Below are 10,363 nucleotides of genomic sequence, written 5' to 3'. Positions count from 1 at the left end.
TGGTGACAATGTAGTTTGTTTTTGTCAATTACCATTTTAATAATAGGGTAAAGAAAATTAAGTGGATTTTTGAAAGAAAACAATACTGTCAATATACTATTAAAACAAATTAAAATGGTAAAAGTTATTGTACTTTAAGTAAAAATAAAAGAGCCAAAATATCAATCCCAGTTTTGGATTACTTTAATTAACAAAAAAAAATGCATATAGCAGAGGATAGTTTCAATCTGCCTACCGCTGGGTTATGGGCCCAGCATGCTTCCATTGCTGTACTCTGCTGCACATGTAAGTGCAAGAGATCATGAAGCACTCACTCATCATGGGAAAGTACCAATGTGTTTCTTCGTTGGTTGATGGAAGAAACATCTTACAAAAACTCTCCAGATTATTGACTTTTTAAAGTTTTTCTAGGAAACGTTTTAGATGAATGCTTATTAGCCTTTGTCAGTTTGGACTTTTGCAAAGTGTCACTGTGGCGCAATCAGTTAGTGTGCACGGCTATTAACCAAAAGGTTGGTGGTTCAATCCCACCCAGGGACGTAATTGACCTTGTTATCAGATTTTGGTGATCTTTAAGTAGACAAGTCAAAATTTCAAACCCCCTCTTATGGTGTAGGGTACCTGGCCTTCTCTGATGTAATCAGAGTTAGATTTGATTCAGTGATTTTCTAAAAACAGCTAGGAAGCACAATTTAGCAGTGGGTTGCAGAGAAAAAGAAATATGCTGGCAAAAAAATCCAATTGAGTGATTAAACAGCTCTTCATTTTTTGGCTTTATTTTTATGCTAACAAATTTGTTCTCTGAAAAGTGTCCACAAAGCCAAGTCTCTGATTAACACCTTTGTAAGGATGGTTTTTCACCTATTACTAAATTAAACTTGCTTCATTGGAAAGGCAGCAAGATGCATCCTCATTTCAATGTCTACTGAAATAATACAGGTTGACACCAGGAAACATTAACGCCACTGCATCCTTGCTGCTTTCTCATGTGGAAGTCTGTTTAATGTGAAAACAAGGTGATATCTAATTAGCACACAGGTAAGGAATTAAGAAAATCTTTATTTAAGGGTGAAAATGTTTCTCACAAAATCGTTGCCCCAATGCATCATTGAAATTCAAGCTGGAAAGATGATTTTAATATATCACTTGTACATTTTGTATTGCTCTTCTGGTGACAATGTAGTTTGTTTTTGTCAATTACCATTTTAATAATAGGGTAAAGAAAATTAAGTGGATTTTTAAAAGAAAACAATACTTTCAATATACTATTAAAACAAATTAAAATGGTAAAAGTTATTGTACTTTAAGTAAAAATAAAAGAGCAAAAATATCAATCCCAGTTTTGATTACTTAAATCAACAACAAAAAATGCATATAGCAAAGGATAGTTTCAATCTGCCTACCTCTGGGTTATGGGCCCAGCATGCTTCCATTGCAGTACTCTGCTGCACATGTAAGTGCAAGAGATCCTGAAGCACTCACTCATCATGGGAAAGTACCAATGTGTTTCTTCGTTGATTGATGGAAGAAACATCTTACAAAAACTCTCCAGATTATTGACTTTTTAAAGTTTTTCTAGGAAACGTTCTAGATGTATGCTTATTAGCCTTTGTCAGTATGTACTTTTTACAAAGTGTCTCTGTGGCGCAATCGGTTAGTGTGTCTGGCTACTAACCGAAAGGTTGGTGGTTCAATCCCAACCAGGGACGTAATTGACATTGTTATCAGATTTTGGTGATCTTTAAGTAGACAAGTCAAAATTTCAAACTCCCTGTTATGGTGTAGGGTACCTGGCCTTCTCTGATGTAATCAGAGTTAGATTTGATTCAGTGATTTTATAAAAACAGATAGGAAGCACAATTTAGCAGTGGGTTGCAGAGAAAAAGAAATATGCTGGCAAAAAAAAACCAATTGAGTGATTTAAACAGCTCTTCATTTTCTGGCTTTATTTTTATGCTAACAAATTTGTTCTCTGAAAAGTGTCCACAAAGCCAAGTCTCTGATTAACACCTTTGTAGGGATGGTTTTTCACCTATTACTAAATTAAACTTGCTTCATTGGAAAGGCAGCAAGATGCATCCTCATTTCAATGTCTACTTAAATAATACGGGTTGACACCAGGAAACATTAACGCCACTGCATCCTTGCTGCTTTCTCATGTGGAAGTCTGTTTAATGTGAAAACAAGGTGATATCTAATTAGCACACAGGTAAGGAATTAAGAAAATCTTTATTTAAGGGTGAAAATGTTTCTCACAAAATCGTTGCCCCAATGCATCATTGAAATTCAAGCTGGAAAGATGATTTTAATATATCACTTGTACATTTTGTATTGCTCTTCTGGTGACAATGTAGTTTGTTTTTGTCAATTACCATTTTAATAATAGGGTAAAGAAAATTAAGTGGATTTTTAAAAGAAAACAATACTTTCAATATACTATTAAAACAAATTAAAATGGTAAAAGTTATTGTACTTTAAGTAAAAATAAAAGAGCAAAAATATCAATCCCAGTTTTGATTACTTAAATCAACAACAAAAAATGCATATAGCAAAGGATAGTTTCAATCTGCCTACCTCTGGGTTATGGGCCCAGCATGCTTCCATTGCAGTACTCTGCTGCACATGTAAGTGCAAGAGATCCTGAAGCACTCACTCATCATGGGAAAGTACCAATGTGTTTCTTCGTTGGTTGATGGAAGAAACATCTTACAAAAACTCTCCAGATTATTGACTTTTTAAAGTTTTTCTAGGAAACGTTCTAGATGTATGCTTATTAGCCTTTGTCAGTATGTACTTTTAACAAAGTGTCTCTGTGGCGCAATCGGTTAGTGTGTCTGGCTACTAACCGAAAGGTTGGTGGTTCAATCCCACCCAGGGACGTAATTGACATTGTTATCAGATTTTGGTGATCTTTAAGTAGACAAGTCAAAATTTCAAACTCCCTGTTATGGTGTAGGGTACCTGGCCTTCTCTGATGTAATCAGAGTTAGATTTGATTCAGTGATTTTATAAAAACAGATAGGAAGCACAATTTAGCAGTGGGTTGCAGAGAAAAAGAAATATGCTGGCAAAAAAAAAACCAATTGAGTGATTTAAACAGCTCTTCATTTTCTGGCTTTATTTTTATGCTAACAAATTTGTTCTCTGAAAAGTGTCCACAAAGCCAAGTCTCTGATTAACACCTTTGTAGGGATGGTTTTTCACCTATTACTAAATTAAACTTGCTTCATTGGAAAGGCAGCAAGATGCATCTTCATTTCAATGTCTACTGAAATAATACAGGTTGACACCAGGAAACATTACCGCCACTGCATCCTTGCTGCTGTCTCATGTAGAAGTCTGTTTAATGTGAAAACAAGGTGATATCTAATTAGCACACAGGTAAGGGATTAAGAAAATCTTTATTTAAGGGTGAAAATGTTTCTCACAAAATCGTTGCCCCAATGCATCATTGAAATTCAAGCTGGAAAGATGATTTTAATATATCACTTGTACATTTTGTATTGCTCTTCTGGTGACAATGTAGTTTGTTTTTGTCAATTACCATTTTATTAATAGGGTAAAGAAAATTAAGTGGATTTTTTAAAGAAAACTATACTGTCAATATACTATTAAAACAAATTTAAATGGTAAAAGTTATTGTACTTTAAGTAAAAATAAAAGAGCCAAAATATCAATCCCAGTTTTGGATTACTTTAATTAACAAAAAAAAATGCATATAGCAGAGGATAGTTTCAATCTGCCTACCGCTGGGTTATGGGCCCAGCATGCTTCCATTGCTGTACTCTGCTGCACATGTAAGTGCAAGAGATCCTGAAGCACTCACTCATCATGGGAAAGTACCAATGTGTTTCTTCGTTGGTTGATGGAAGAAACATCTTACAAAAACTCTCCAGATTATTGACTTTTTAAAGTTTTTCTAGGAAACGTTTTAGATGAATGCTTATTAGCCTTTGTCAGTATAGACTTTTGCAAAGTGTCTCTGTGGCGCAATTGGTTAGTGTGTACGGCTATAAACCAAAAGGTTGGTGGTTCAATCCCACCCAGGGATGTAATTGACCTTGTTATCAGATTTTGGTGATCTTTAAGTAGACAAGTCAAAATTTCAAACCCCCTCTTATGGTGTAGGGTACCTGGCCTTCTCTGATGTAATCAGAGTTAGATTTGATTCAGTGATTTTATAAAAACAGCTAGGAAGCACAATTTAGCAGTGGGTTGCAGAGAAAAAGAAATATGCTGGTAAAAAAATCCAATTGAGTGATTAAACAGCTCTTAATTTTCTGGCTTTATTTTTATGCTAACAAATTTGTTCTCTGAAAAGTGTCCACAAAGCCAAGTCTCTGATTAACACCTTTGTAGGGATGGTTTTTCACCTATTACTAAATTAAATTTGCTTCATTGGAAAGGCAGCAAGATGCATCCTCATTTCAATGTCTACTTAAATAATACGGGTTGACACCAGGAAACATTAACGCCACTGCATCCTTGCTGCTTTCTCATGTGGAAGTCTGTTTAATGTGAAAACAAGGTGATATCTAATTAGCACACAGGTAAGGAATTAAGAAAATCTTTATTTAAGGGTGAAGATGTTGCTAACAAAATCGTTGCCCCAATGCATCATTGAAATTCATGCTGGAAAGATGATTTTAATATATCACTTGTACATTTTGTATTGCTCTTCTGGTGACAATGTAGTTTGTTTTTGTCAATTACCATTTTAATAATAGGGTAAAGAAAATTAAGTGGATTTTTGAAAGAAAACAATACTGTCAATATACTATTAAAACAAATTAAAATGGTAAAAGTTATTGTACTTTAAGTAAAAATAAAAGAACCAAAATATCAATCCCAGTTTTGGATTACTTTAATTAACAAAAAAAATGCATATAGCAGAGGATAGTTTCAATCTGCCTACCTCTGGGTTATGGGCCCAGCATGCTTCCATTGCAGTACTCTGCTGCACATGTAAGTGCAGTAGATCATGAAGCACTCACTCATCATGGGAAAGTACCAATGTGTTTCTTCATTGGTTGATGGAAGAAACATCTTACAAAAACTCTCCAGATTATTGACTTTTTAAAGTTTTTCTAGGAAACGTTCTAGATAAATGCTTATTAGCCTTTGTCAGTATGTACTTTTTGCAAAGTGTCTCTGTGGCGCAATCGGTTAGTGTGTTTGGCTATTAACCAAAAGGTTGGTGGTTCAATCCCACCCAGGGACGTAATTGACCTTGTGATCAGATTTTGGTGATCTTTAAGTAGACAAGTCAAAATTTCAAACCCCCTGTTATGGTGTAGGGTACCTGGCCTTCTCTGATGTAATCAGAGTTAGATTTGATTCAGTGATTTTATAAAAACAGCTAGGAAGCACAATTTAGCAGTGGGTTGCAGAGAAAAAGAAATATGCTGGCAAAAAAATCCAATTGAGTGATTAAACAGCTCTTCATTTTCTGGCTTTACTTTTATGCTAACAAAGTTGTTCTCTGAAAAGTGTCCACAAAGCCAAGTCTCTGATTAACACCTTTGTAGGGATGGTTTTTCACCTATTACTAAATTAAACTTGCTTCATTGGAAAGGCAGCAAGAAACACTAGACTAATTGGAGGTGCGCCCTAAAGCAAATTACAATGTTAGGATTAGGGGGTTCGGAAAGACCTCTAGTGTATACTGTCACGATCCGGGTATCTGGACGCCATAACTTACCTTTCAGATGCCTCCTAAGGCTGGCTCAGCGCTCCAGGACCGGATCCCATCTGTTATTCTGATGTCCCCATTCCTGCCTCCTCTCCTGTCACTCTGAGACGCTGTCACAGCGGAGCCATGTTACATCTTGAATGGCATCTCCCGCAGCCTCCGCCGCCGTCCCTGAGTTTCTGCATGCAGGATGTCAGAGTGGCGCTTATGTCAGCCGCGGCCTCCGCTGTTGCCCGCGTGGTTCAAATGTGCACTCATCAGTCTGGCGTCTCCTGTTTACTGTTGCCGGCGCCGCCATTGCTGTTAAAGTTCCCACATGGATTATCAAACCAATCTTCCCTCCAAGTGTCTGCATGGGCGCAGCCATGTTGGATTCTGTCACCTGTTCATTTCCACCAATCCGCTGTTTCCATTGTAATCTGCATAATTGCCTAGCCAATCCCTTCCTTGCTGCAGGTATAAGTATTCTGTGCCTGAGCAAGGAAGGCGTCAGTGATTTGGTTGTCAAACCTAGTTCCAGTTTGTCTCTCTCCCGTGGTTGTTTTCCAGGTTCCAGTTACCATCTCCAAACCTCCACTAAAGAGACCCGCTCTAGTCTACCACCTGCGGTGCAGCCTGACTCTCCAGTCCTCTGGGACTCATCTGTTTCCAGTTACAGATTTACCTGCTTCCAGCCTAGCTTCCAGCAGAGATCAGCTCTTCTTAAAGTGCCGGTATCATTTCCGCAGATTACCACTCACCACCGGCACTATTATTTCACCGCTCTCAAACTCCATATATCAATCATATTTCATCGCTCTCAAGCTTCATTTATTATTTGGCTGGTTCCATCCAGCAATCCACTCCGTGCTTACATCAGTCTGGTTTCAGCCAGTACCCACAGCAGCCATTTTATCCACAGCAGCCCAGCTTTTCCTGGAACACCAGCTAGTATGATCCTGGGCTATCTCCATTGCTACAGTCGGGCCTGGTAAGGACTTTCCAACTAGAAGATAATAAGAACTGTCTCATACTACCAGAGCCCTGTGGTCCTTGTCCTCCTGTAGTACCCAGGAACTGTATTATTTCTCTGCTGATTTTATGTTTCTCTTTTATTACTGCTGTGATGCATGGAGTTTGTCAAAATAAACATCATTGACTTTTATCCTGGTTGTCGTGGGCACGCCTTCGGGCAATTCTTCTACATTTAACTTACATGTCCAGGGGTCTGATACAACCTCCCAGGTTCCACTACACCTCAGCCCCTACAACTGAGGCTGCCTCCAGTCAGCTCAGGCCCTCAGTTGTGACATATACACTGTATATACATTTTAAGATAGGAAGGTACAAATTACATATTCACATTGCATCTATGGGCTGGATTCACATGTCCCTTTCCTCCCTCAATCGTGCCCGTCAGCAGCTATTCTATTCTATATAAGGAGCCACGAGTCGCCGCCATTTTCACTTGTGCATTGGAGATGATAGGGAGAGGACGTGCAGCGTTTTCTCAGTTTCTGTGTTCAGTGTGCTGCAAATATCTGTGCTCAGTGTGCTTGCAAATATCTGTGCTCAGTGTGCTGAAAATATCTACGTTCTCTGCCTGAAAAATGCTCCATATCTGTGCTGCATTGTATTATATAGTATGAGGACAGGGCAAAATTTTGCTGACCACCAGTATATAATATATAGCAGTATGGTACAGTAGGCCACTGCTCTACCTACCTCTGTGTCGTCAAGTATACTATCCATCCATACCTGTGGTGTATTTTAGTAGTTGTGCGCAGTATATATAGTAGGAGGACAGGGCAGAATTTTGCTGACCACCAGTATATAATATATAGCAATACGGTACAGTAGGCCACTGCTCTACCTACCTCTGTGTCGTCAAGTATACTATCCATCCATACCTGTGGTGTATTTTAGTAGTTGTGCGCACTATATATAGTAGGAGGACAGTGCAAAATTTTGCTGACCACCAGACTTCTACTTAAGTCCAATGGTGTAGGATGTGCAAAGCTGTTTGGCTGTGCATTTATTGATCTAAGCATGCATTTTTATCAAAGCGTGATAAAATTGACACATAACGCAGCGTTCAATCAGCGTTAATTTATCTTCAGCTGATATCGATTGTGAATTGACGTTTCTTCTCTTCTTGTCACCTACAGGTAATTACAATTGACTACAACCACCAATCTATTCTGCTGCACTATATCTATATATGCAAAGCTAATTCTGCTGGGTAATGCAAATTGAAACATTATTGCATAGTATGTGATTTTGAAGTACTTTTTTAAAGTTTTGAATGATATAGACCCAGTTTAATTTTTGTGGAATGCCTGGTTGTAGCTTTTAAGGTAATTTATTGCCTGGCATTTGAGGGGGTGGGGTGTGGTTACAGATTTAAATTATTGGTTTCACTTGTAATAGTCTTCTACTTAAGTCCAATGGTGTAGGCTGTGCAAAGCCATTTGGCTGTGCATTTATTGATCTAAGCGTGCATTTTTATAAAAGCGTGATAAAATTGACACATAACAGCAGTGTTCAATTAGCGTTCAATCGAAGTGAAAAAGAAGGAAAACAGAAGCACACCAATCTAACAAAACAAAGAAAACTGAAGAACTAATAACAAATGTGAGTCACTTACTCCTCAGATCACTCACCTCCTGATTGTTGCATCTGATTACATAGCACAGAACTACCTTACTTGGACATTTCATAAACCATCCATTTCACCTACAAATGCCTGTATCTGTATTATTGTAATTTTGTTTTTTAAGCACAGCTGCACCAATGCAATTTTACCTGCAAACACTTAAAACATCTAACATAATTACCATTGCTTCTTAAACCTCTCACAATCCTTTCATTTCTTACACTCCAAATACATTTCTGCACCCACTTTATCTACGCTTTTGACTCATTTCATACTAAATTGAGCCTACACTGCTTTTCTCACCTGCATTTCTACAATTCTTCTGCTCGGATTCCCTTACAGTCTCCTCTCCTACTTCCACTTTCCCTCAACCTATTTACCTTCTTAACACTATGTGAATGCTTTCTTATACTCCCCACATCACTCAGTGTCTACCTAATAATGTATCTTTATCCTTCCCCCCCCCCAGTCTCCTCCACCTCCTCCTCTGTCTCCCCTCCATCCCTCTGTTTCCTTCCCCCACCTTTCCTGTTACCCCACTTTCATTCACCTCTGCCCCATGGTCCTGCTACCCCACAACTCAGCCCTGCTCCCTCTCTCCCTTCCCTGTCACCTCCCCACACCCCCATCCACATCACACTGACCTCCCTCCCTGCCCACCTCCTGCAGTTTCCCCTCCTATCTCAGGCACCCGTACCATCACTACTCTCTCATCCCTGCCCTCAAAGTTAATCCCACCTCATCGCTACAGCAACCCTGAAAATCTAATTCACATCTCTCCCACAAACTCATACCCCCTATCCTGTGCCCTCTGGAATGCCAGATCTGTTTGTAACAAACTGGTCCCCACTCATGACCTTTTCATTTCCAACTCCCTACACCTACTAGCCATTACTGAAACTTGGATTACGCCCTCTGACACTACTTCTGCTGCTGCTCTCTCTGCTGGGGGCCTTACATTCACACACACCCCCCGACCTGGGGGTCGCCATGGGGGTGGTGTTGGGGTCCTTTTACCTTCTAGTTACTCCTACCAACTCATACCACCAGAACCATCCCTTATATTATCTATATTTGAGGTCCACTCCATATGTCTCTTCCAACCAGTCCATCTTAGAGTAGCTGTCATTTACCGCCCCCCTGGCACTGCTTCCAAATTCATCGACAACTTTGCTTCCTGGCTTCCTCACTTCCTCTCTTCTGACATTCCCACCATTATCCTAGGCGATTTCAACATCCCTATTGACATCCCCACACAATCCCCTGCCTCTAAACTCCTTAACCTCACCTCTTCACTTGGTCTCTCCCAGTGGACCTCCTCACCCTCCCATGTGAATGGGAGCTCACTGGATCTGGTCTTCACTCACCGCTGTGATATTTCTGATTTTTCAAACTCCCCATTTCCCCTCTCTGACCACCACCTGCTCTCCTTCAACCTATCTCTCTCGACTTCCCCATCTCAACCTCCTAAGGCTACCATCACTAAGCGTAACATTGAAGCTATTGACACCACATTCCTTTCCTCCCTGTTTGACTCACTTCTCTCTCCTATTCTCTCTCTCTCTCATGCCCTGAACAAGCCACTTCCACATACAATGCTTCCCTTACTTCTGCTCTTGACTCTGTTGCTCCACCAACCACTGTTCACCCTCGCAAATTAACACCTCAACCCTGGCACACCAAATGCACCAGATATCTGCAAAAATGCTCACGTACTGCTGAGCGACACTGGAGGAAATCACGCTCTAAGGCAGACTTCCTCCATTTCAAACTTATGCTCTCATCCTTCAGTGCTGCCCTTTCTCTTGCTAAACAGTCATACTTCAAGAACCTCATCTCCTCCCAGTCTTCCAACCCCCGGCGCCTCTTTGCCACTCTCAACTCACTCATCTGCCCACCTCCACCTCGTCTCCCTTCCTCACTCTCTGCTCTTGACTTTGCCACTTACTTCACATCCAAAATTGACTCCATACGTCAGGACATCACATCACACCAGACTATCAGTAACCAGCCTTCTCCCATCCCTTACCAACCCT

General features: G+C 39.9%; 2 non-coding genes across 2 annotated transcripts; both read left to right on the top strand.

Annotated features, from left to right (window-relative positions):
• The first annotated feature begins 2,806 nt into the window (after positions 1 to 2,806).
• TRNAS-ACU (transfer RNA serine (anticodon ACU)) lies at positions 2,807 to 2,880 on the top strand. The gene has a single exon. It is a non-coding gene; the product is annotated as a tRNA-Ser (tRNA).
• Positions 2,881 to 5,147: 2,267 nt separating this feature from the next.
• Positions 5,148 to 5,221, top strand: TRNAN-AUU (transfer RNA asparagine (anticodon AUU)). The gene has a single exon. It is a non-coding gene; the product is annotated as a tRNA-Asn (tRNA).
• Positions 5,222 to 10,363: the final 5,142 nt, after the last annotated feature.

Source organism: Pseudophryne corroboree, unplaced genomic scaffold (assembly GCF_028390025.1).
Source record: "Pseudophryne corroboree isolate aPseCor3 unplaced genomic scaffold, aPseCor3.hap2 scaffold_478, whole genome shotgun sequence".
NCBI classification, from domain to species: Eukaryota; Metazoa; Chordata; class Amphibia; order Anura; family Myobatrachidae; genus Pseudophryne; species Pseudophryne corroboree.
This window is presented reverse-complemented; position numbering and strand designations above follow the sequence as displayed.